Source organism: Aotus nancymaae, unplaced genomic scaffold (assembly GCF_030222135.1).
Source record: "Aotus nancymaae isolate 86718 unplaced genomic scaffold, 86718_ANA_hifiasm-v0.15.2.pri h1tg000064l_1, whole genome shotgun sequence".
Classification (NCBI taxonomy): domain Eukaryota; kingdom Metazoa; phylum Chordata; class Mammalia; order Primates; family Aotidae; genus Aotus; species Aotus nancymaae.
Genome location: NW_026988479.1, coordinates 10819325 through 10846982, shown reverse-complemented (window position 1 = coordinate 10846982; position 27658 = coordinate 10819325). Strand labels below are relative to the sequence as shown.

Here is a 27658-nt window from a genome sequence, read left to right as displayed (position 1 = left end):
CCACTCATGCATAACTCAGGAGTTAGGCTGAGACTTGTAAGTATTTATTCACAGAATTAGAGGACTGCTTTTCTGGCTACGCTCCCTCCTGGATGTCCTCATGTTCTGTTTCCTTCCAGGGTCTCTGTCCTGACTCATTCGACCAGAAATACGGGATTTCTTCTATAGTAGCCATCCTTTTGCCACCACTGCATTGCTGTTGTGTAATTGGAGTGTGCCCTCTGGGCAAACCTGAGAGAGAAAGAAACAGAAACAGACAGAGGGCAGAGAGAAAGAGAGAGAGAGAGAGAGATAGAGAGAGAACCTGGGAAACTCTCCCCTGCATGGATCACTGTCTAAATCCAAGTAATTTTACCTCTCATCCACAACGTTTTTCTTTAGTTTTTAGAGTTCTCTGGTGCTAGTGTTTTCATTTTGTGTAGAGTTTTTGGTATAGTAAGTGGGAAGAATGGGCCATAGTGAACTTATGTTATCACACTATGATCTTCATTTTGCCCATTTCTTGTAAGATTGTTTGTCTTACTGTTGTGTTGTAAGAGCTTTTTGTGTATGCCAAATACAAGTTCATTGTCAGAAATAGGTATTGTGAATGCTTTCTCCCAGGTTGTGTCTTGACTTTTTATTTTATTAACAAAGTATTTCTAGGAAACAACTGAAATTTTAAATTTTGATGGGATCTAATTAATTTTTTCATTTTTTTTGTATCCTATCTAAGAAATCTTTGCTTGCCATAAGATTGTGAACATTTCTTCTTTTTTTTTTTTTTTTTTCAAGTTCTATAGCTTTAGCTTTTATATTTAGGCCTGTGATTCCATTTGAGTTCATTGACACTATTTGAGTTGGGGAGCAAGATTTATCTATTTTTTCCATTTGGACAGCTATTGTGCACCAATGGCTGAAAAGACTTTTCTTTCAAAGTCTTTTGAAAGATGCCAGTGTATAGACTTGGTTATACATTGTGGTCCTCCATAAGGCAGTGAGTAGAGATCAGAGGAACAGAACAGAGAATCCAGCTATACGTTGGCATCTTTGTCAAAAATCAGTGATATACATGTGGATTCATACCTGGATTCTCTGTTCTGTTCCACTGTCTCTAGTCACTGCCTTATTGTGGACCACAGTTTCTCAGCCTTGGCACTGTTGGTATTTTGAGCCAGATAATTCTTTGTTGTGGGACACTGTCCTGTGCAGTATTGGATGTTTAGCAGCATCTCTGGTCTCTACCCCTACTTGTCAATATCATACTGCTCTCCTCCCTCCAGAGTAATGACAATGAAGAATGTCTCCCAACTTTGCCAAATGTTCCCTGCGGGGGAAACTGGCCCCAGTTCAGCACTACTGCTATAAATTCACTACATTCCTTGATAGTTAGGACAGTCTGCCAGTTCTTTCTAAAATACATTTTTATATTTTTACAGTATAAACAAAAATACATCTAGGTCCTTTGCACTTTCATATAAATTTATATTAAATTTATCTCTAAATGTTTTGGGATTTTTATGTCTTTTTTAGTTGGTATTATTGAGATCTAATTATGTGCAGTGAAATTGACAAATACTCTGTTGCATTCTAAAGAGTGTCTTCACGTTGAAAGCCGAGGTAATTTTAGGACTCACCTCATCTGTTCTCTTTTTCCTTGAATCATTCATTGATCTGTGTTTTCTGTTTTCCATCATCTTTAAATAGTGGCTTCTTATTTTACTCAGTTTTCTTGTTGTTTATAGTGGGAGGGCAAATCTAGTACCGATTACCTCACCAAGACTACAAGCAAAGTCCCTAATAATCGACTTTTAACAGTCTCATTAATTTGAGTGGTTACTCAGTGCCAGAAAATATACCAGTCATTCTTCATTGGTTATTTTATTTTTTCTTGATAATCTTATCAGGTAGGTACCATGATCATCCCTATGTAAAGATAAGAAAATGAGGCTTAAAGAGGGTAAGAATTTATTGAGTAATAGACAGTAGCAAATGGCAGGGCTAATTCAAATTTTGGTAGTTGGGTTCTGAAGCCCAAGTGTTTAATCACTTTGCCAGTTATCCAAAAGCACTATATGAAAAATGATTTTAGATAACACACAGGTGAAGTTTTTATTTTAATAGGAAATTAATGTGATATACGTTAGAAAAGATACAGTCACCACATCTGGTATGGCTTGGTTCTGCGTCCCCACCCAGATCTCACCTCGAAGTGTAATCCCCGGATGTTGAGGGAGGAGCCTGGTGGGAGGTGATTGGCTGATGGGGGTGGTTTCCCCCATGCTGCTCTCGTGATAGTGAGGGAGTTCTCATGAGATCTGATGGTTTTTAAAAAAGCAGATTTCCCTGTGAGTGCCCTCTCTCCCACCACCATGTGAAGAAGTTGCCTACTTCCCTTCACCTTCCACCATGATGGTAACTGGCCTGAGGCCTCCCCAGTCATGTAGAACTGTGAGCCAATTAAACCTTTTTTATTTATAAATTACCCAGTCTCAGGTAGCATCTTTATAGCAGTGTGAAAATAGACTAATACAATATCTAAGCCATGATTTTTCAGATACTTTTGCTTGGGACAAGAGTGAGTAGATTTTTTAAAATAAAAAGATGAGTCTGTTTAAATATCTGTATTACAGGTCATAACCAGATATGGCAAGAACATGCAGGTGACAGAGAATATCTGCCTGGGACAGGTGCACGGCGTATCCCTTCAGGCTTGGTGAATGTGGCTCCAGGCCTGCCCTTGTGTCCATGTGCAACTGTAGACACGGATGAATAGAACTACTTTTACACAAGGGAAACTCACAGTGCAACTTGCTTTTTTTATTCCACAATATGTGCTAGCCTTTGACCTTACCCACACATAGAGAGAGTTCAAAGGCAGCCCCCACACCTTTTTGTGAGGTTGATGGTCTTCCTTACCTGCAAGCAGCTTTCGATGCCTTTATGGCAGGGGTCCCCAAACTTCAGGCCATGAACTGGTACCTGTTCGTGGCCTTTTAGGAACTGGGCCACACAGCAGGAGGTGAGAAGCCAACAAGCAAACATTACCACCTGAGCTCCACCTCTCATCAGATCAGTGGGGGCACTAGATTCTCATAGGAGTGCAAACCCTATTGTGAACTGTGCGTGTGAGGGATCTAGGTTCCGTGCTCCTTATGAGAACCTAACTAATGCCTGATGATCTGAAGTGGAATTGTTTCATCCCACAACCATGCCTTCCCCCCATCTGTGGAAAACTTGTCTTCCGATAAACTGTTCCTGGTGCCAAAAAGGTTGGGAACCACTGCTTTAGAGTACCTCCTCCTCACGGCTGCTGTGAAAATCAGGGTTCCAGGATTTCCATAGCAGGCCTTCAGTCATCCCAGCCAGCGCAGAGACCAGGAGGAAATGCACCAATTCACAGTGCAAGATGAAACTTAATCAAACTGGGAAGGAACAAAAGGCCCACAGCTCTAGTATCTGGGCTAGCAGAACCCACAGCAGTCTGTGGGCCCATCCCAGCGAGTCCCCACCAGTTCACAAGGCAGTGGCCTCCCATGGCCTCACTGAATCCTCACTAGGCCTTCATGCCCAGCAACCAGCCTGGATGATCCAGCTGAGACAAGGGATGACTTGTCCAGGGCTGAAGAATGGTGGAGCTGGGACTCAGCACTAGGAACTGTGCGGAGGAAGCACTTTAAACATACATTCACATGTACCTCTCTCCACACCAGGGCCAGGGATTCAGACCCCTGTCCTGGAGATGCGGCAATCGAGGTCAGCGTAGCTGGGTGCCCGGTCCCAGCTCCCTCTGACTCCAGAGCCTGTGCTTCTAGCCCCTGCTCTGCAGGAAAAGCATGCTTGCTGCCCAGACTGCACTATCTAGAAGGCGAGGGACACTAGCCCTTCTGATGACTCCTACCTCATCTATGTAACAGGATTCTGCCAGGTCTGACCCATCCTGGCAGAAGCAGGTAAGAACAGCGCAGGCAGGATGTTTGAAATTCCTACTGTCCTGGGTTTCCAGGAACACATGATCCCTGCACTGCTGAGTGCAGTTGGAGATCTCAAAAAGCAGAGATTAGCAAAGGCTGGCGTGATCAGAGTAGGCTGTCTGCAGGAGGCAGAAGGGCTGGACTGCGACCAAACTGACTGGACCTTCAGGAAATGGATCTGAGGGAAAAGTCCCCAAGCAGAGGCAGCTGAGGGATGGAGCATGGAAAAGGCCCAGGGTGCAGAAGCCCAGGCAGTGACACCCATGGCCATGGTGCTTACGGGCATGGACCCCAGGCTCAGTGAGAAGTCACTCTCAACACCTGGCTCAGTTGCAGTGCAGATTCCATCTTATCTGCAACTTGGTTTTCCATGTCGGGGGAAAAAATCCCCAAACCCACCACATGGGTACCTCTGGTCAAAGTGGCCCTTCATGTTTTCCTTCTTCCTGGAGTGACAGGAATAGCACACTCTGCGTCACCTGTGTGCTGTTCCTTCTTGGGGATCCACTTCTGACCCTGTCTCCAACCACTCATCACCCAAAAGTGGCTGGGGGGTTGGTGCAGTTGCTGGGCACATCGGGTGCCTTGGTTCCTGGGTGCTGCACTCAGCACAGCACCCTCTGCTCACCCTCTGGGAAAGTTCTCTCTCTCCTTGTTCCCAACATTGCTCTTCTTCCCTCCCAGGATTTCTTCCTGAAAGGACTGATGTTGTGTTTAATTTTCCCTCTCTGCCCAACTACCAGATGAGCTACTTACCAACTCTCTTTTCCAATTCAGATAAGAAGTTTGTCATGTCAGAAGGACAGACTTTCAGAGTAATGTCTACTTTTCAACACTGGCAAATCACAGCCATGGCTGTATCTAATAGTTACTGGTCACAGTAACCACACTAATGCCCCTCAAGGGTCTTACAGCTCTCCTTACCCCTGCCCCAGCTGTGGCCCTGACGTCTCTCACCTATCAGACAGTGTCACCTGGATCCCCGCGCACAGTCTCTGTGTCACTGTGTGCTGTTCCTTCTCTGGGGTCCACTTCTGGCCCTGTCTTCAACCACTCTCATTCCCACTCTCACTCTGATTGTGGACAACTACAGCCTCTCTCAGCTGGTCCCAACTTTCAACACTCCCCCAACCCAAGCTGCTGCCAGTCTTCTTTGTCTAAAATTCTGACTTCATCCCATCACTTCTGAGGCCCCTCTTAGCCTGTGGCTTCCCTATGTGAGTTCTGAGCCTTGGGAGATGGCAAAGGGTGGGTGGCATTAGATAGCAAGGCCAGGAGCTGGGCACCTCCACAAGGGAGCTGGTGGACACACTGAGCCAGGAGTCTTCAAAAGAAATCAGCTTTATGTTCTTATAAGATTACATAACTGGTATCCCAACAAGCCCAGGGGCCCTTCTCATAATTAAAGGGAGGCTTGAGTTTTACGGGGCTTGGGGCCCATAGCTAAGCCCTTGGCACCAGCTACCCCTGGAAACAGCTGCCTCGCCTCCACCTGCAGCTGGTACTCACCTTTAACTCTTTCAGGGCACACTGCTCTGCTGGTTTTCCCACTTCATTCACTCTTGACATAGACCCAGCAGAGGACAGGCTGGCAACTTGGCAGTGGCTGTCCCTCCCACTGCCTGGTACACATGGGCAGCTGGGGTGGATGCAGAGGGGCTGGGCTGCTTCCAAGTCAGCTCTGGGAGCACACATCTTGGTTTGCTGTGCCCCAGAAGTCACCTCCTCCTCCAGAAGTCCTTGGATCCCCCGAAGGGGTTAGAACTGGATGTTAGAGAGAAAGACATTGTAGACAAGCCACCCTTAGAGCAAAGGGCTTGGTCAGGGCCAGACACATTGGAGAGCCCTAGGAAGACATGAGGGATGGAGGTGCACAGAGAAGATGCAAATATAACAGGAGGGATGAGGGCTGAAAGGACAAAAACAGAGTTGAAGTTCAGTAATTTGTGTGCTCCTGTCCTAATTTCTCACAATTCCACCTATCACTAGGACTATTGTTACCTACAGTTTGTCTATAAATTAATTTGCTTAAAAAAACCTTAAGCACAGCAGGGTGACTACAATCAACAATAACTTATTGCACATTTAAAAATAACTAAAAGAGGGGCTGGGCGCAGTGCCTCATGCCTGTAATCCCGGCTCTTCGGGAGGCCGAGGCAGGCAGATCACGAGGTCAGGAGCTCAAAATCAGTCTGGCCAACAGAGTGAAACCCTGTCTCAACTAAAAATACAAAAACAGGCGGGTGTGGTGGTGTGTGCCTGTAATTCTAGCTACTCAGGAAGCTGAGGCACGAGAATTGTGTGAACCTGGGAGGAAGAGGTTGCAATGAGCCAAGATTGAGCCATTATACTCCAGCCCGGGCAACAGTGTGAGACTCCATCTCTAAATAAATTAATAAGTATAAATGGGAATGTTTGGAACACAAAGAAATGACAAATGCTTGAGGGGTTGGATACCCCAGTTACCCTGATGTGATTGTTACAAATGGCATGTCTGTATCAAAATATCTCACGTACCCCATAAATATATATACCTACTATGTACCCATAAACTCATGTACCCCATAAATACATACATCTACTATGTACTCATAAATGCTTAAAAAATAAAATAAATAAAAATCAATTTGGTAAGTAAAATTCCTTAAATATTCATATTTATTTGTTTAGTTTTTTGAGAGGGAGTCTCACTCTGCCACCCAGGCTGGAGTACGGTGGTGTAGTCTCAGCTCACTGCAACCTCCACCTCCCAGATTTATGCCATTCTCCTGCCTCAGCCTCCCAAATAGCTGGGATTATAGGCCCATGCCACCACACCCAGCTAGGTTTTGTATTTTTAGTAGAGATGGAATTTCACCATGTTGACCAGGCTGGTCTCAGACTCCTGATCTCAGGTGATCTGCCCACCTTGGCCTCTCAAAGTGCTGAGATTATAGGCATGAGCCACTGTGCCTGACCTAAATATTAGTATTTAAACAGGCAAATTTTAACAAAGGAAAAATTGGGACAGGCCAGTGTCTTTGTTTTATGGCATTTTTCTTGCATTTTTTTAAAAAAATTACTAACTCATTTTTAATGGACAAAAATGATATATGTTGTATCATGTAAAACATGTTTTAAAATTACATGTATTTTTTGAAACACTGAACTGATTTGAACTAATTAACATGTGTGTTACCTCACATACTTATTTTTGTGGTGAGAACACTTAAAATCTCAGATTTTCAAGAACACAACATATTGTTATTAACTATGGTCACTGTGTTATACAACAGATCTCTGGAACTTATTCTTCCTGATGAACTGAAATTTTGTGCCCTTTGACCAACATCTCCCAATCCCCCACCCCCAATCTCTGGTAACCACCATTCTACTGTGCTTTTATGAACTCAATTGTTTTAGACGCCACATGTATATGAGATCGTGAGATATTTGTCTGTCCGTGCCTGACTTATTTCACTTTACGTGATATCCTGTAGGCTCATCCATGTCACAAATGACAGATTTCCTGCTCTGAGAAGCAGCCCTGGCCATCCTTCTTCCCAGGGAGAATCTGGGGGCAGGGACAGGGAAACAGAGGACCCCTCCTCCTGCTCCTTGCATTCCATGGGTTTGGAAATCCCAGAGTAGTGGAAATCTATCCCTATCCCATGTCTCCTGGGGGGTCCTGAGGCAGGATTGCTCCTACAGAAGCCCCTGCAGCTGCAGGAGCCATCTAGGCAGGAGGTCCTGAGCTCCCCACACACTTCAGCGAGCAGCCAATCATCGTCCTGTGTGCCCAAGGTTAGTTCCCGTAGGTGCTGCTGGCTCCTTACTCAGTGTCCACTTAACCCCTCCCATGATTTTCTCCTGGTTGCAGTGAGAAACACTCACTTATCCAGACCCCTCTGCAGCCAGAAAGCCCACGCGACTGCTGGCAAACAGGCTAAAAATGGAAACACACGACAGTCCTGGAAAAGATGTTCCCTGATGAAAAGCGATGGACGCCCATCGATGCCTCTGCTCTTTGTTCTACCCTTGCCTTCCTGCCTCTAATGAGAATACCAAGAGGCCCCTGGCACACAGGTACCTGCAACATAAAATATGAAACCTCCTTGGGAACAGTAGGACAAAAACCACATGCTGTGAGTGGCAGAGCAGAAAGAGAGGAGCCTGGGTCCCTTCTGGCACCAAGTTGAGGCTGCAGCCGCCTGATCTGTCTCCTTGTGAAATTTTCTTTACGACAGAAAAATAAATTCCTGTTTAGCTAAGCCACTGTTGTGGAGGATCTGTTACATGCAGCCAAAAGCCAGTCCTAAAGAGCAGGGAGATGACTGGAGGCTGGGAGACCAAGGAAATGTCAGGAATGTCCACATTTAGTTTAGTTTTTTGTTTTTTGATTTGTTTTGTTTCGTTTTGTTTTTTGAGATGAACTCTGGCTTTGTGGCACAGGCTGGAGTGCAGTGGCATGATCTCAGTTGACTGCAACCTCTGCTTTCAGGGTTCAAGTGATTCTCCTGCTTCAGCCTCGCTAGTAGCTTGGATTACAGGCATGCGCCACCACGTCCAGCTAATTTTTGTATTTTTAGTAGAAATGGGCTTTCATCATGTTGGCCAGGCTGGTCTTTAACTCCTGACCTCAGATGATCCACCTGCCTTGGACTCCCAAAGTGCTGGGATTACAGGCATGAGCCACCGTGCGCAGTCCACATTTCGATATTTACTCATTTATTCAACAGGTATTTACTGAATGCTTACTCTGTGCTTTGCCCTGTCCTAGGCTGGGAATACATTCAAAACTTTAGTGTAAACAACATCAATCAGCACCAACATTGGTTGCTATGGGCCCACACAGACATACAGATGCCTTGCACTGAATAGCAGTCTTGAATACATCAGTGACAAAGCAGGCAAAACTCTCTGCCTTGATGGATACTATCCTATATTCTAGTATTCAATCAAGTATAGAGCATGTTAGAGGATGTTAAGTATTATGGGGAAAAATAGGGCAGCTATGGGCCAGGCTTGGTGACTCATGCCTGTAATCCCAGCACTTCGGGAGGCCAAGGCAGGTGGATCACTTGAGGCCAGGAGTTCCAGACCAGCCTTGCCAACATAGAGAAACCTTGTCTTTACTAAAAATACAAAAATGAGCCCAGTGTGGTAGCAGGTGCCTGTAATCCCAGCTCCTCAGGAGACTTAGGCAGGAGAGTTGCTTGAATCCAGGAGGCGGAGGTCACAGTGAGCCAAGATCGTGCCACTGCACTCCAGGCTGGGTGACAGAACGAGACTCTGTGTAAATAAATAAATAAATAAATAAAGCAGTTATTTTAAGTATGTGCTGTAAGGACTACAACACACAGATGCTCATGCATGCACACACGTACACACATGCTCAGGCATGCATTAAGTATGCACACAATATCTTCATGAACCCCCTACAACTTTGATGTAGCCTCAAGGAGAAAAGGAAATTCTATTCAGCCCAAGAAACGCTGAATTGACTGGGATTATCCTGAATTGACTAAGATTGTATTACTGATCATATAGGATGATGCAGCTCAAACCAACCTGCAAGGTGCCTGCCACCTTGATCTTCAGTCAAGGCAAGCGGAATGAGCATGCAGTATCCCCATCACATGGCCACAGCCCTGTCCCGGCCCCTGCACTTGCCTGCAACATGCAGTTCACCTCATCGACCATGCACTCCAGCTGCCTCTTGACCATCTCCAAGTTCTGGTTCTCAGTCAGAAGACTGTCCAGCTCATTGCTCAGCTCTCACTTCCAGAAGACAATTTCCAAAAGCCTCTGGCCCAGGTTCCCAAAAGTGCCCTCTTGCATCTGGTGCATCAGCTAGTCCTTGTCCTGCAAGAGCCTCATGGAGTCATCTGTCAGCTGACTGGCCCACAGCCGAGAGGCCTCGGCCCCACGCACCTGCAGCTGGTTGGACTGGTCCCAATTGTGGGGGCTATAGCGAGAGAATAGTGCAGAGCAGAGCGTGGGCAGGATGGTGGGCAGCCGCAGGGTGCTGGGGCTCTTGTCCGGGCAGATCTGGACATTGGAGATCTCGTAGAAGTGGCTAGGCCTCTATGAATTGAGGTAGCGTTACCCGGGCAGGTAGTAGGGCTGACAGCACTCCTGGATCACCTGAGGCTGTACAGCTGGCAGCAAGGTCAAGCCACAGCATTTGTTGGGGCCACAGTAACTGGTGGTCTGATTGGTTCCAAGAAACTCCATCCTCCCTTATGATTCCAACTTGGGCAAAACTCTGCTCAAAGAGCTGGGAAAAGTGCTTCTCTTGGGGACTGGCACTGGTGTCATAAAGGCTGGGGAGAGGAACTTTTAGTGGGGCCTTTGCTCACTTACAGGCCAGCTGGGGCCTATTGTCCAAAACAAAAAGACCAAAACAATAATCGGCAAAGTTAATGTGAGTTTTACAATCCACACATTTGGTTGCAACAAGTGACATTTTGTCTTCCTATTACAACTGAATTGTGTTCCCAGACCTAACTGGGCCCCATGGGAGGAAAATGAATGTAGTCCGGCCAGTGAATTCAATCTGCTCAGGGCCAAGAAGGCATCAAAATGGTCCATCTGAGGCAAAGCATGGTGGCTCATGTCTGTCCTCTCAGCACTTCGGGAGGCTGCGGCTGGAGGATGGCTTGAGTCAGGAGTTTGAGACTAGCCTGGGCAACATATTGAGAGCCTCCATCTCTACAGAAATTTTTAAAATGAGCTGGGCACACTGGCTCACACCTGTGGTCCCAGCTACTTAAGAGGCTTGAGGAAGGAGGATCACTTGAGTCTAGGAGGTGGAGGCTGCAGTGAGCTGTGATTGCACCACTGCACTCCAGCCTGGTTGACAGAGCAAGATTCTTTCCCTAGGAAAAAAGAAGGTCCATTGGCACCATGGAATACCACTCAGCAATACTACTCAAAACAGCACGAATGAATCTCAAATGTTAATTCAGGAATGTGGAAGCAGCTAGGCTCAAAAGACGACATTGTGTATTAATCCATTTATATGACATTCTGAAGAGACGAATCCATATGGACAGAGGACAGATCAGTGGTTGCCAATGGCCAGAGGCTGGGGGAGAGTTGTCGACTTCAAAGGAGTACAAGAAAATTGCAAGGGGCGAGACAGTATGCTCTGGGTCTTCATTGTGTTGGTTACACATTTGCCAAAATCCATAGACATTTCCACTAAAAACGGTAAATTTTACTGTACATCAATTATACTTCAATAAACCTGGTTTTTAAAATTAGAGGGAGGGATCTTGAGCCTCAGAAGGCAGAGACCATGTCTATTTCGCTCACCATTAAATTACTGACATCCAGCACACTATTGAATGAGTGAACGAATGGGTATCTAAAATGAGAGCTTTCTCATTCCAGAAAAATTACTCATCTCTATATTCTATAACAATTTTCGGTTTTCAGAGAGACAATCTTGCTCTGTTGCCCAGGCTGGAATGCAGTGGCATGATCATAGATTACTGCAGCCTGAAACTCTTGGGCTCAAGTGATCCTCCTGCCTCAGCCTCCCAGGTAGCTGGGACTACAGATGCATGTCATCATGCCTGGCTAATTATTATTATTTTTTTTATCTTTGTAGAGATGGGGTTCTCACTATGTTGCCCAGCCTGGTCTTGAACTCCTGACTTCAAGTGATCCTCCAGTCCTGGCCTCCCAAAGTACTGAGATTACAGGCATGAGCCCCCCACAACCCAGCCTATAACAATATTTTAATTACACCAAGAAACGTTTCCCCCTCTTTGGCTGGTGGGAGTAGCAACAAAATGACAAGGTATAGAACAAGAGTGCTTGATTTGTGGGGCTTCTTCCTGCTGTTGAAATGGAATAGAGATGAATCTAACTCTCAAATGGTCTTTGTTAGTAGAGTATGATGTTCAATGGCAATTTTCCCCCAATCGACTAAAACCAGGAATGGGTATGAGAGGACCAAGGCAGAGAAAGTGAAGATAAACAACATTTAGTAAGCACCTTCCATGTTCATGTGCTTTACTAATTTATTTCATTTCCACAGCTTGGCATCGACATCATCTAGGGTGGGATCAGAAAAGCAAGTGGGCTCTGGTCCTCTCAATGTCCACACCACTTACCTCTCAGGATTTTCTAAGATGAGACCTCTCATACAGGGGGGGCCTGCACACAGAAGGCAGTCAAGAAATGGACCAAAAAGATTTGAGCACTAAATGGTTATGGTAAAGTGTTTTTTTGGAGGGAAGTGTCGGGGGAGGCGAGGGAAAAAGTTTTTCTTGTGTAACATCAACAAGTACAAAGTAAAATTGAGGGTTTCTCATCATCCTTGGCTTCTTGTAGCCTCCCTGGATATAATTAATATTATCAGATTATTCCAGAGATAATTCATACATATATAGCATATAAATAGATAATATCATATATAACACACTATGATATTAAATATCTAAAATATTTATAATAATATCAAGTGCTAACATATTATGATGTTAATAAAATATCTATATTTATAACTAGTATTAATATAATGTGATATTAATTAAGATATTTATAATATCTAGTGTTAACACACTGTGATTAATAGTGTCTATATTTACAATATCTAGTGTTAACACACAGTTTTAACACACAATACTATTAATAAAATGTCTATATTTATATCTAGTGTTAACACACTGATATCAATAAAATATCTATGATATTTATAATAGCTACTGTTAATATATAGTGTTAGTACACTATATTAGTAAAATATGGTATTTATAATATCTAGTGTTAACACAATGATATTAACAAAATATCTATGATATTTATAATATCTAGTGTTTACAGTTTTAACACACTATGATATTAAGAAAATATGTTTATATTTATTATATCTAGTGATAACACACTATGATATTAAGAAAATATGTGTGACATTTACACGACATGTGTTAGCATACAATGTAAATACACTATGATATTAAAAAAACCTGTATTTATAATATCCAATGTTAACACATAGGGTTAACACATTATGATACTAATAAAATATCTATGATATTTATAATATCCAATTTAACACACAGTGTTAACACACTATGCTATTCATAAAATAGCTATATTCATAACTAATGTAAACAATATTAATAGAATATATTTATAATATCTAGTATTACAACACAGTGTTAACACATTGATATTTAAAAATATCTGTGATATTGAAAATAGTTTTAAAACACTAAGATGTTAATAAAATATCTATGATATTTATAGTATCTAGTGTTAATATACACTGTTAACACACTATGATATTAATAAAATATACATGGTATTTATAATATCAAGTGTTAACACACTATGAAACTAAGAAAATATCCATATTCATAATATCTAGTGTTAAAACACAAAATATTAATAAAATATCCATAATATGATATTCAATAATTATCCAGGAATTCATATTATGGACATTAAGATAGTCATGATGTTTATAATATCTAGAGGTAACACACTGTGAAATTAATAAACTATCCAAGATACCTACAATATTTAGTGTTAACACACAATGATATTAATAAAATAACTATGATATTTTTAATAGTTGAAATAGTGTTAATACATTATAATATTAATAAAATATTTATGATATTTATATCTAGTGTTATCACACTATTAATATCTATATTTACAATATCTAGTTTTTACACACAGTATTAACACATTATGACAATAAAATTTCCATATTTATAATATCCAGTGTTAACACACTATGATACTAATATCCAGTATTAACACACTATAATATTAATAAGATATCGATATTTATAATATCTAGTGTTAATACATGTGCTATTAATATATCCATGATATTCATATGTAATGTTATCACAGAGTGTTAACACACTATGACATTAAGAAGGTATTCATATTTATGATATCTAGTGTTAACACACTAGGATATTAATGAAATATCCATAATATTTAAAATATCTAGTATTAACACACTAAGATATTAATAAAATATATATTTATAATAGCTAGTGATAACATGCTATGATATTCAGAAAATATACATGATAAATATAATATCTAGTGTATTAACACTCTGTGTTAATAAAATATTAATAAAAAATTAATAAAATATCCATATTTATATATAATGTTAACACACTATATATGAATACAATATCCATGATATTTAAAATATCTGATGTTAACCTACTATGATATTAATAAAATATCTGATATGTATAATATCTAGTATTTATACTCTATATATTAACAAAATATCTATGATATTTATAATGTCTAGTGTTAACACACTATGATATAAATAAAATATCTGATATTTATTATATCTAGAGTTAATACACTCTGATATTAATAAAATATCTATATTTATAATATCTATGTTAACACAGTGTTAACATACTATGATATTAATGAAATATCTGTGGTATTTATAAAATCTAGTTAATACACTATGACATTAATAAAATATTCATATTTATGATATCTAAGTGTTAACACACTATGATACTAATAAAATATCCATGACATTTATAACAGCTAGTGTTAACACACTACTATAATAATGAAATATCGATATTTATAATAATGTACACACACAGTGTCAGCACAGTTTGATATTAATATTTATGGTATTAAAAATGTCTAGTGTTTACACACTATAATATTAACAAAATATTTGTATTTATAACAAGTGTTAACACAAGTGTTAACACTATGACATAACTATTATATCTATTGATAACACACTATGATACTAATAAAATATGGGTGATATTTATAAAATCTAGTGTAAACAGTGTAAAAACACTAATAAAATATTTCTCGTAGTTATAATAGCTAGTGTTAAAATGCTATAATAATAAAATATTGATGACATTTATAATATCTAGTGTTAACACACTTTCACAGGTTGTACACCCACTGTAATATTAGTAATACGGATTATATTATGAATAATATCACAGAGTGTACACCCACTGTGATATTAGCAGTAATATATCAAAGGCATTATGCATAATGTCACAGAGTATAAACAAACTGTGATATTAGCAGTAATATATCAAAGATAATATGCATATCAGAGAGTGTACACACACTGTAATATTAGCAGTAATATATAAAACATATTACGCATAATATTACAGGATGCACACAGTGATAATACTGGTAATATATTGAAGATATTATGCATGATACCACAGGTGTACACCACTGTGATATTAGAAGTAATATATTGAAGATTTTATGTGTAATATCACAAGGTATACACTCACTGCAATCGTAGATGTAATATATAAAAGATATTATGCATAATATCAGAGGATGTACACCCACTGTGATATTAGATGTAATATATCAAAGATACTATGCATAATATTACAAAGGGTATACACACAGGGTGTACACTCATGGTGATGTTAGCAGTAATATATTGAAGATATAGTGCATAATATCACCGTGAGTGTACACACAGAGCGTACACAGTTGATGTTACACACAGAGTGTATCACAGTGGGTGTTCACCCTGTGTGTATACCACGGTGATATTAGCAGTAATATATCAAAGATATTATGTGTAATATCACTTATCGTGTACACACAGGGTGTACGCTGTGGTATTAGCAGCAATGTATCTAAGATATCATGTATAGTATCACAGTGGATGTACACACAGGGTTAACACCGACTGTGAAATTAGCAGTAACGTATCAAAGACATTATGCATATATCAAAGGGTATACACCCAGTGTAATATTAGCAGCAACATATAGAAGATATGCATAATATCACAGAAGGTATACACGCAGGGTAAAACCACTGTGATTTTAGCAGTAATATAGCGAAGATATTCTGCATAATATCACATAGGGTGTAAACCCACTGTGACCTAAGCACTCTATGGCCATATCCACTATGAGCATAAACATACACCCATGTATATATATTCTCTAAATCAGTTACATCTTAAATCAGCTACCTTGACTTGCTCCAGCATGTCTGAACAGAACTGGGCAAGCTCTAAACCCTTGTGCATGCCATTCCTTATTTGGAAACCCTCCTGACCTTCTCCTGACTAGCTTCCTCTTCTTCCTTGTATTCTTCCTTGTCTTCTTTCTCTCTTATATATTCAGGAAATTTCCAAGTTTTTAGCCAATTGGGTCAAGCATAGAATGTGAGGTCCCATTCTGGCCAATGGAAACTGGACACAACAGTAGGCAATTGCGTCAGGTTATGAAAGTTATAAATGTCCCTGTCTCCTTTGTTCATGTGTGACCTCATGGCAAGACTGCTGGCGAGTTGCACCCTCCCTGCAGGAAGTAAACTAGCCTTGCTGAGGGATCCATTGTCTCGGTGTGGATTTTTCCCCATGTTAGAAACCCATACCAACACTTGTGTTTATATATTTTGTTAAAAGGGGGAAAAGTGTGCAGGAAAAAGTGCAGTAGGCCTTGAGGCAGTTAGCTACATTCTTAGGAGATTTTAATTAGTGCCCAGTATATCTGTGCTATACAGAAGATAAGGTAAACATTCAAAAGAGGGAGTAAAGAAGAATTAGGCAGATACCTCAGGGTAGGAGAGGAAGGATTGATCTCATCCTGTCTTTGGCACAGGGGAAGATAAGCTTATAATGGACTTGTCAGTGTGACATTTAACATCAGTAACAGACAAGGAGTTAGACTGAGGTTACAGTCCTAAAGTTACAGTTGACATGTCCTGGTTTATGGGAGGATATTCATCTTCAAAGGTTTAGGGACCAGCAAAGAAGTTCCTTGAGAGCAATTTGTGAGGGCAGTCATCCCAGGATGGAGACACATGAGGCCTTTGGTCTTTGCAGGGGTCTAGTTAATGTAGAATGCTTTGTCACAAGGTTGGAAAGTAAAAGCTGTCTATTGATGGGGAGGACAGCAGTGTTGGGAGGTTTCCAGGCTTAACTTTCGCTTGAGTTTGGGCAGTCGTGAGACTTATTATTTTCCTTTATACCTCGTGTGTTGTTTTAAGGATTTGAAATAAGATAGTTTCATTGACAGATATTTAGTATATCCCTGCTGTCTATCAGGGTTTCTCAACCTCGGCACTGTTGACATTTGGGGCAGGATCACTCTTTGGTGTGTGTGTGTGTGTGTGTGTGTGTGTGCTGTCCTGTGCATTATAGGTCATTTAGCACAATCCCTGGCCTCTGCCCATCAGATGCTAGCAGTACCTCTCCTGTGACAATGAAAAGCATCTTCATGCTCGGTGCGGTAGCTCACGCCTTTAATTCCAACACTTTGGGAGGCCAAGGTGGGTGGATCACTTGAAATTGGGAGTTTGAGACTAGCCTGGCCAACATAGAGAAACACAATCTCTACTAAAAATACAAAAATTGGCCAGGTGTGGTAGCAGCCGCCTGTAATCCCAGCTACTTGGGAGGCTGAGGCAGGAGAATCACTTGAACCCAGGAGGCAGAGGTTGCAGTGAGCTGACATCACGCCACTGCACTCCAAACTGGGTGACAGAGCAAGACTGTCTCAAAAAAAGAAAGAGAGAGAGAGAAAGAAAGAAGGGAGGGAGGGAAGGAGGGAAGGAAGGGAGGGAGGGAGGGAGGGAGGAAGGAAGGAAGGAAGGAAGGAAGGAAGGAAGGAAGGAAATAAATAAATAAATAAGGAAGGAATAAAAGTGTCTTCAGACATTATCAAATGTCCCTAGGGGATTTTGTCCCCAAGTTGGGGATCATTACTGTATGCAAAGTTCTCTTCCGGAGCTGGGAATACAGCACTGAAAGCTTCAGACGGTCCCTACCCTTCTGGAGAGTATGTTCTAGTTGGGGGAGACAAACTTGTAAACCAATAAATGAGACACCTTCAAGTGTGATAATCGTCTTATTTTCTTCCTAGCACTTATTTCTACTATTGACTAAGAAGTACTTCAGAGGATCCATTTAAACAGCCCAGGACTAGGACTAGGACTTAGCTCTTCCTAGTTGACTGGAAGAGTGACGTTCGAGGTTTGGTCAGGGACCTCATCCCTGAACTTTGGCTTTTTTTGCAGCTATGGAGGAAATCAAAGAGAAAATGAAGACTGTAAAACACAAAATCTTGGTATTGTCTGGGAAAGGTGGTGTTGGGAAAAGCACATTCAGCCCCCACCTTGCCCACGACCTAGCAGAGGATGAAAACACACAGGCGGAGACCTCAGGACCCACTGAGAGATGCTCATTCTGTCTGAGGGTAGTGATGGCTATTAAATAACTGATTCCCAGGCCAGCTGCGGTGGTTCATGCCTATAATTCCAGCACTTTGGGAGGCCCAGATGGGCAGATCACGTGAGGCCAGGAGTTTGAGATCAGCCTGGCCAAAATGGCAAAACTCCGTCTCTACTAAAAATACAAAGTATCAGCTGGGCATGCTAGTGCAGGCCTGTAATCCCAGCTATTTGAAAGGATGAGCCACAAGAATCGCTTGAGCCCTGGAGGCAGAGGTTGCAGCGAGTTGAGATTGCGCCACTGTACTCCATCCTGGGTGACAGAACGAGACTGTGTCAAAGGAAAAACAAAACCAAAACTGATTCCTTAGACTAAGTCGAACTGGCCTCTTTGGAATCTCCATCCCTGCAGAGAACAAAGAAATGCCCAGTTTATTGCATTACGTTCACCTTCTTTTTCCTCTTTATTAACCCCTTTTTACTTTTCTCTAAGCCAGGGACCTGCAAACTATAGCTAGTGGGCTAAATTCAGCCCATCTCCTGTCTTTACGGCCTGTGAACTAAGAATGGTATTCACATTTTTGAACTGTTTTTTTGTTTGAGACAGTATCTCACTCTGTAGCCCAAGCTGAAGTGCGGTGCTATAATCAGGGCTCACTGCAACCTCTACCTCCCGGGCTCATCAAGCTATCCTCCCACCTCAGCCTCCCAAGTAGTTGGGACTACTGGTGCTTGCCACCATGCCAGGCTAATTTTTGTGTTTTTTGTAGAGATGGGATTTTGTCACGTTCCCCTGGCTAGTCTTGAACTTCTGAACTCATGGCATCCCCCTGCCTTATCTTCCCAAAGCGCTGAGATTACAGGCATGAGCCACTGCGCCTGACCTAAAATTGCAATTTTTAAATTACTATATAAGTACCTACCTATATAAGTATATGATCTTTGATTTTGCCCATAAAACCTAATAATATATTTTCTATTGGCCCTTGCAGAAGATGTTTGCTGGCCCTTACATGAGTTTATTCATTTCCACCCAAGTATTCAGAGAAGCACGAAAATTCAAATTACCCAGTGCTGCCCTCTGGATCTCAACTTTAATAAAAAGGGGTTGTGGGTAGCTAAGAACACACAGTCTGGAGTCAGACAGTCCAAACTCAGGTCCCGGCTCCATCCACACCACTGCTGTGAACTTGGGCAAGTTACCAGGCTTACTCTGCCTCCATTTTCCCATCTATAAAATGGGACTCCGAGGACTGAGTGAAATGACACACGTAAAGCACTTAGTATGGGGCCTGACAAACAGTAAATGCTCAGTAAATGTCTGTAATGGCCATCTTTTTTATTACTTTATTTCACTAACCAAATATGAAGGGATGATGATTATATCTGCCTTAGAGATGAGTTTGTAGCCTACCCAAAGTACAGTACTGAGCAGATTCAAAATATAATTGTTAGGCCAGGCACAGTGGCTCACGCCTGTAATCCCAGCACTTTGGGAGGCCGAGGCAGGTGGATCACGAGGTCAAGAGATCGAGACCATCCTGGTCAACATGGTGAAACCCCGTCTCTACTAAAAATACAAAAAATTAGCTGGGCGTGGTGGCATACGCCTGTAGTCCCAACTACTCAAGAGGCTGAGGCAGGAGAATTGCCTGAACCCAGGAGGCAGAGGTTGCAGTGAGCCGAGATCACGCCATTGTACTCCAGCCTGGGTAACAAGAGCGAAACTCCGTCTCAAAAAAAAAAAAAAAAAACTAGCTGGGCGTGGTGGTCCGTGCCTGTAGTCTTAGTTACTCAGGAGACTGAGGCACGAGAGTCCCTTGAACGCAAGAGGCAGAGGCTGCAGTGAACCAAGTTGCCCCACTGCACTTCAGGCTAGGTGACAGACTCAAACTCTGTCTTAAAAAAAAATGTACACACACACACACGTTGATTCGATTCATTGTTCTGTTAGTCAGCAATCTCTTGCCATTTGAGGGTCAAATTTGTATTGGCCTAGAGGGATGGCCAAGAAATCTGCTTTCTCAGATTGTCTATATTGTTTAGAATAATCTTTGCTTTTAAAAGCTGTCAGGAATGTTCTTAAACAGCTCACTGGAGATGGGTTTTCATCTGTCCAGTTGCAAGTAACCACTTGTGAGTAGACCATTGTTTAGATCATTCACTTTCATGTAATAACGTTCTGAAGTCTTTGCTGCATGCCTGTCTAGACTTTGCAATGTACAGAAGGAAAGCACACCATTCAGTGTGGAAATATGGCTACATCAGCTGTATTTCTTTATGCAGTGGTGGTTTAAAAAAATAAAAAGAAGTCAGCATTTAAGAAAGTGTGTTTTCCCCAGGCAGACCTAGTCATGGCAGTGACATCACTATCTGCAAAGTGTCAACACATGGAAAATGCTGAATATGTCCTGATTAAAGTCAAGCAGCACAGCTTTCTCCCTGCCTTAAATCCAGCAGGATGGTGGGATGCGCCCTGACCCTTTTCTGCCTGCCATCTGGTGGAAGCTTGGCTCTAACTCTATGCAAGGCCATTCCATGTTAGTGCTTGAGGCAGGCAGGTATCTGTCATCTCACTGACAAAGGGCCTTGGATCAAGACAGACAGCAGAATTAGAAAACACCCCTGACGAATCACAGGCGGGCTAGGTAGTAAGTTGTGCTGAAGGCAGGAGGCACCTCCGTAGTATAAGCCTAAGCCATGAGACAGCAAAGAGTCACACACCGCCATGCACCGCAAAAGTCACCAACCCCTTGCCTGGGCTATAAACTGAGATGCCTGTCTCTACAAAAAATAAAAAATAAAAAAAGTTAGCCAGGGACGGTGGTGAGCACCTGTAGTCCCAGCTACTCAGGAGACTGAGGTATGAGGATTACTTGAGCCTGGGAAGTCAAGGCTGCAGTGAGCCGTGATTGTGTCACTGCACTCCAGCCTGGGCAACAGACTGAGACCCTACCTCAAAAACAATGAATAACAAGTCACCAACTTCCATAAATTAAACGTCTGGGGGGGAATGGAGTGTCACTCTGTTGCCCAGGCTGGAATGCAGTGGCGTGATCTCGGCTCACTGCAACCTCCACCTCTGGGGTTCAAGTGATTCTTCTGCCTCAGCCTCCTGAGTAGCTGGAATTACAGGTTCATGCCACGACGCCCAGCTAATTTTTATATTTTTAGTAGAGATGAAGTTTCACCATGTTGGCCAGGCTGGTCTCGTACTTCTGACCTCAAGTGATCCACCCATCTCAGCCCCAATGTGCTGGGATTACAGACGTGAACCACCACACCTAGCCACAATAAATTAAACATTTATGATCTTTGTGATCTGAAAGGCAAACATTACAAGGTCACAGCACTGGGTGTTTCAGGACTGAGTGTGCGAGGCCCACCTGTGGGGGTTGGGACTGCAGAACTGGAAGGGGCCTTGATGACCCCAGAGCACTTGTCTTGCAGATCAGAAGCCCAGACAGCTGAGGCTTAGAGAGCAGAAGCAACTTGTGTAAGGACTAAAAGTTGGGACTAAAGCCCTCTTCCCCTACCCTCCTCATCAGGGGCAGTTTGGGGTGCCGGGCGAAAGAGAAGCTTTGGGTCCTGACAGCCCTGCAGCGTCCCCGTCCCTCCACCTTCTGCAGTAAATGCCACCTCTTCCCATCAGCGGCAAACAAGGGCCCAGAGGTTCTGGTGTGGAGAAACGCAGGCGTATTGCTCTCAGCTTTGCTTCTCTGGTCTAATCCAAGCAGAATTAATTGGACATATTTGGGGGTAGTAATAGGATCCACAGGAAGTCTGAACAGAGAGGACACAGGGCCGCCCTGGCCATCTGGGTAGCAGGAGCTTGTCAACAGCCTCTCGGGCCTTCCACGGGAGGTGAGTGCACTTGATCTGCTTCTTGCATCCTTATATCATTTCGCTCAAGATTTCTCTAAAGGGAACGGATTAAATTGTTTCCTGAAGGAAGGGCATGGAGACAGAGTAGCTAGAAACCTGAGAGTATCGAGGAAAGTCTCCATCACAGTCGTAGTGATGGTGTCATTTCCCCGTGGATCACTGACACATCAATCCCAAGCATCAAGGTCCGGAAAGGGCAAGTCAGGTTTTCCAGTGATGTCGTTCTGCTGTGCTTCTCGGATGGCCCCGTAGAGGGCGCCTGAAGCCAGGGCTGGTCTGTGGATGGCGTTTTCCTGTGCATGGGTTTGAGATAGCGCTGGGTGCTGAGGAAGTGGGAGGCTGGATTTGTTGAGAGAATTGAAGAGGGAGGCAAGAAACTAATTCGGGCAAGTTAAAAAGTGACCCAGAGGTGCAGCATTTTGGATCCGAGTCATTGCAGCTTTCAAGATGAATACTAGCCCTGTTCTCAGAAGGTTCCTAAAGGCCGTCTCAGACCTCCTGTATCAGAGGGGAAGGCTTGGGAGGTGGAAGGGGTAGCCCGAAGCTGCACCTGAGTCACAAGCAAAGAGCTTTTCCAGGTTTCTGTCTTACTTTAAGTTTCTGTTTTGAAAGTTTACCCTAAAACATCATTCACCTTTGGGATCAAAGGAAAACAGGGCTTAGTCAGGGTTCAGCTAGAGGTTCCACTTTGGTCCTCAGCAACAGGCCCCGTGGCATACTGGAAAGAGCCCTGGTTAGGGCCGGAAGACCTCAATTTATGTCCCAGCTCTGTTCTCCACTTATTGAACTGGTCCCCTCTGAACCTCAGTTTCCTCCTCTGTAAACCAGAGATAATGATACTCACCTTCTAGGCACATGTCACCTTTGCTTCAGTACCCAACAAGTTCCTCATCTCCATCTGAGACCACCTCAGCCTGGATTTCATTGTCCATATCGTTATCAGTATTTTGGTTAACGCCATTCAACAATTCTCCAGGAAGTTTCAAACTTTCCCACATTTTCCTGTCTTCTTCTGAGCCCTCCGAACTGTTCCAACCTCTGCCTGTTATCCATTTCCAAAGTTGCTTCCACATTTTTAGGTATCTTTTCAGCAGTGCCCCATTCTACTAGTACCAAAATCTGTATTTGTTCGTTTTCATGGTGCTGAATAAGACATACTCGAGACTGAGCAATTTATAAAAGAATTTTAATTGGACCAATTTTCCAAGCCTTGGTGTGTGTGTGTGTGTGTGTGTGTGTGTGTGTGTGTGTTCAGGGGAAATTCCAAGAGGATGAAACAATTCTGCATGGCTGGGGAAGCCTCACAATCATGGCAGAAGGCAAGGAGGAGCAAGTCACATCTTAAGTGGATGGCGGCAGGGAAAAAGTGAGAGAGCTTGTGCAGGGGAATGCTGCTTTTTAAAACCCTCAGATCTTGTGAGACTTATTCACTATCATGCAAACAGCATGGGAAATAGTTGCCCCTATGGTTCAGCTACCTTCCACCAAGTCCCTCCCACAACACGTGGGAATTCAAGATGAGATTTGGGTGTGGACACAGCCAAACCGTATCAAATGGGAGCAACAATGGCATAGGTTTGTTATGAAAATTAATTTAGAGAATAGTCATAAAGAATAAGAATAGCACTTGGACTCTAGTATAATCTCCCCCAAAATGATAGTGATTTTTATTTAACACGTCTTCTGTCTGAGCCCCAAAGCTTCTTGCCTATAACTTCTTTATACACCTTAGACCTCTCTGTTTATGAGCTCTGGGCAGGGACATGAAAAGTGACTTACCTGATGAAATTGCCCATTGCTCTGGGCACATAAGACAGGAAACACTAAATAATACATATTATATACAATGACTGTATAACATCACTCCTTTTATTTATTTTTATTGTCTTATTTAAAAATACCAGTCATAAAGCCAATTAGATATAAAATGTACTTCCTATAACTTTTAGATGAGAAGGAAAACCCATATAGCCCGTGGTTCCCTCAGAACTCTCACATGTAAGTTTTAGTGGGGAAAATGAGGTACTTTCAGAGCTATCCACAAGGGGGTAGACTGATTTCATTTCTTCTGGAAGGTATCCATGGGGTCATCATTAATAATCATTTAAAACTGATATTTTTCATTTTGGGCAACTGTTTCCTTCAAAGAAATAAAATTTCCCAATGCAAGCAAGATGGCACTTTTCTAGGCTGACAACTTACAGATGACCCTTGGCTTAAAAATGCATTGCAAAATCATTTACACACATCTTCCCTGCAATCAATCATGGATGACTCTAACAAATGCCACATTCAGAATGTAAGAACACTGCGGTCTTTCCACTAGAAAGTCAAGCAAATTATTTAAATTCCCAGGGATGGAAAAAAAGAAAAATATCTTTTCTCAACATCAAACAAAACATTCTCTCTTTGAAAATGTAAACCCCTTAAACATATTCAAGAATTTTAACAAGCATCCCAGAAAACTATCCTATTACTCTTTGAAGCCCTTAAAGAGTTTCTCAGAGTAGTCACATGCTACTCAGGGTGGGGAGAGGGCCTAAATGGTGATGGGAGTTGAAGCTCTGCAGTAGGGCTCCACGTACCTCCTTCCAGAAAGGAACAGCAGCCCCAGAGAATCACTGGGCACACGGAAGGGGTGTGGGGAAATCTTCTAAAAAGAGTGAAGCACAGGACCCATTTCCCATCTGTTTTGCATCTGGGGTTAGCAATAGGACACAGATCTCTTAACTACAGAAAGAGCCTCAGAGAAGATGTTAAGAACAGAGAGTTGTGGAGAATGTAGAGCTCTCATCTGCTTTAACTCCTCTATCCAAACCTTGTGTGTGTGTGTGTGTGTGTGTGTGTGTGTGTGTGTGTGTGTGTTCAGGGGAAATTCCAAGAGGATGAAACTGAGATAACAGGCAAGTCAGAGATAGAAAGTGGCGTGAGCTGATAACCAAATGCTAGCTTCAGTTCAAGGAACTGGATGTTCATCTGACATCAGAAAAACAGAAGAATCAAGAAGGCATCGGCAATTTCACTCAAATAAGTTTTTCCTAAGGAAATAATTGAGTATGTTTTCAGAGACATGGTTTTAAGATATTTATCACAGTTTGTCTATAACAGGAAAAAGTAAATACACAAACAAGAAATTTTAAAAAGAGACACTGTTAAGTATGCAACGAGGGATTGGTCATCAATGATGCTGTATCCACACAAGAGAATAGCATGAAACGATTTAAAATTACAACACAGAGGCCGGGCGCGGTGGCTTACGCCTGTAATCCCAGCACTTTGGGAGGCCGAGGCGGGTGGATCACGAGGTCAAGAGATCGAGACCATCCTGGTCAACATGGTGAAACCCCGTCTCTACTAAAAAAATACAAAAAAATTAGCTGAGCATGGTGGCGCGTGCCTGTAATCCCAGATACACAGGAGGCTGAGGCAGGAGAATTGCCTGAACCCAGGAGGTGGAGGTTGCGGTGACCCGAGATTGCGCCATTGCACTCCAGCCTGGGTAACAAGAGCGAAACTCCATCTCAAAAAAAAAAAAAAAAAAAAAAATTACAACACAGAAATCTGTTTATTGCCATGGAAAGGGTCATCATATTCACTTATACTGTTAGGCAAAAGATGATTCTAAGTCTATATAGGTTGTATACATTGTGATAGACTTACAGATGTGTTTAGTTCTTTTTTGCTATTTTTAAATGTTCAACCTATTAAACATACAAAATGCATGCTAGCTATAGAAAGCCACATTCTTTTAAAAGACAAAACACAAAATTCCTATCAAAATCCCAGCAAATTATTTTGTAGATATAGGCAAGATTATTCTAAAATTTGGAAAAGCAAAAAAACAAGAAACTGGAATTGCTAAAATAAAATGGGAAAAAATCACTCTCCCTTATTTCAAGACTTACTTTTATAGCTACAGCAATCAAGACTGGTATTGGCAGACAGACACACACATAGATCAATGAAATAGAAGCAGGAACCCCAAAATGGGACTCACACAAACATGTCCAACCGACTTTTGCCAAAAGTGCAAACACAGATCAATAGAGAGAAGATAGTCTTTTCAACAAATGATGTTGGAACAATTGAAAATATATGAATAAAAAAACCCTTGACCCAAATCTCACTCTTTATATGTAAATTAACTAAAAATGGCTCATAAACCTAAATGTAAAATGAAACACTATAAAACTTTTAGAAAAAAAATAGGAGAAAATCTTTAGGAACTAGGCTAGACAGAGTTTTTCAACTTGACCTCAAAAGCACGATCCATAAAAGGAAAAACTGATAAATTGGACTTTATCAAAATTAAAAACTTTTGCTCTGAAAAAGACCCTGTTAGGAGGATTAAAAAGCAAGCTATAGAGCAGGAGAAAATATTTGCAAATCACCTATCTGACAAAAGTCTAGTATTTAGACTGTGTGTGTGTCTATGTGTACGCACATATATTTTAATCGGAGTGTTAGGTTTTTTTTTACTATCACACACGTATATATATGTATTTTTTTTGCTATTACACACACATATATATAGCTTATATATAGCCTATATAATTTGCATATAGTCTATATATATAGCCTATATAAGCTTATATATAACCTATTACATATATATAAGGTATATAGGCTCTATATGTGTATGTAATAGTAAAAAAAAAAAACAGTCCAATCAAAAAATACACAAAAGACAAGAAGAGCCATCTCTCCAAAGAGGATATGCAGATGACCAATGCACACATGAAAAGATGTACAACATCTTTAGCCATTGGGGAAATGCAAATTAAAATTACAAAGAGACAATCACTACACACCTGTCAGAAAGGCTAAAATTAAAAATAGTGACACCAAATGCTGGTGAGGATCTATAGAAACTGGATCACTCATACATTGCTGGTGAAAATATAAAATAGTACAACCACTCTGGAAAACAGTTTCTCAAAAAAACCAAACATGCAACTATCAGAGAACCCAGCAATTGCACTTCTGGGCATTTATTCTAGAGAAATGAAGACGTTCACACCAAAATCTGTACATCAATATTTATAGCAACTTTATTCATAATAGCCAAAAACTGGAGGTAGCCCAGACGTCCTTCAGTGGGTGAAAGGCTAAACAGACTGTGGTACATGTGCACCATGGAGTACTACTGAGCAATGAAAAGGAGCACACCATTGACACGTGCAACAACCTGGATGGAACTCCAGAGCATTACAACTGCATGTGAACCTACAATGATCTCAAAAGCTTAATTAAATTAAAAAGGACACAGCATGAGACCGTCCCCAGAAAACTGGCAGACAGGCCCTGCTGCTATACTTCTGGGGCTTCATCAGAGGCCTCCAATTCCACAGAGGACCCAGATGGGGTGAAGCAGTCATCATGAATTGTTTACTCCAGGAGCACCTGAGTAAGCAAGTCAGGGCCATGGGGTGGTGTTGGCGGGCAGTCCCCAAATAGCTCATCAGTCCTTTCTGAGCCCTTGAGGGCACTCCCTCCCTTACTTTGTCAGTAGCCGTCAAGGCATGGGGATGGGAAGAGGGGATCCTGAACTGCATGCAGAGCTCTCCTCGAGCCAGCACACAGCTGCTGGGCAGTGTGCAGTCAGGTGCCGCTGGCCTGGCAGGGCCAGACTCTGG

The 27658-nt window shown here is 42.0% G+C and overlaps 1 protein-coding gene across 1 annotated transcript in view; it reads right to left on the bottom strand.

Annotated features, from left to right (window-relative positions):
* Window positions 1–27658, bottom strand: part of SLC25A48 (solute carrier family 25 member 48) — a 245147-nt gene that overhangs the window by 69802 nt on the left and 147687 nt on the right. The window contains exon 4 of the mRNA XM_064366346.1: window positions 5463–5862. The gene's annotated coding sequence lies outside the window, so the exon portion shown is untranslated. The remainder of the gene's footprint in view (window positions 1–5462; window positions 5863–27658) is intronic.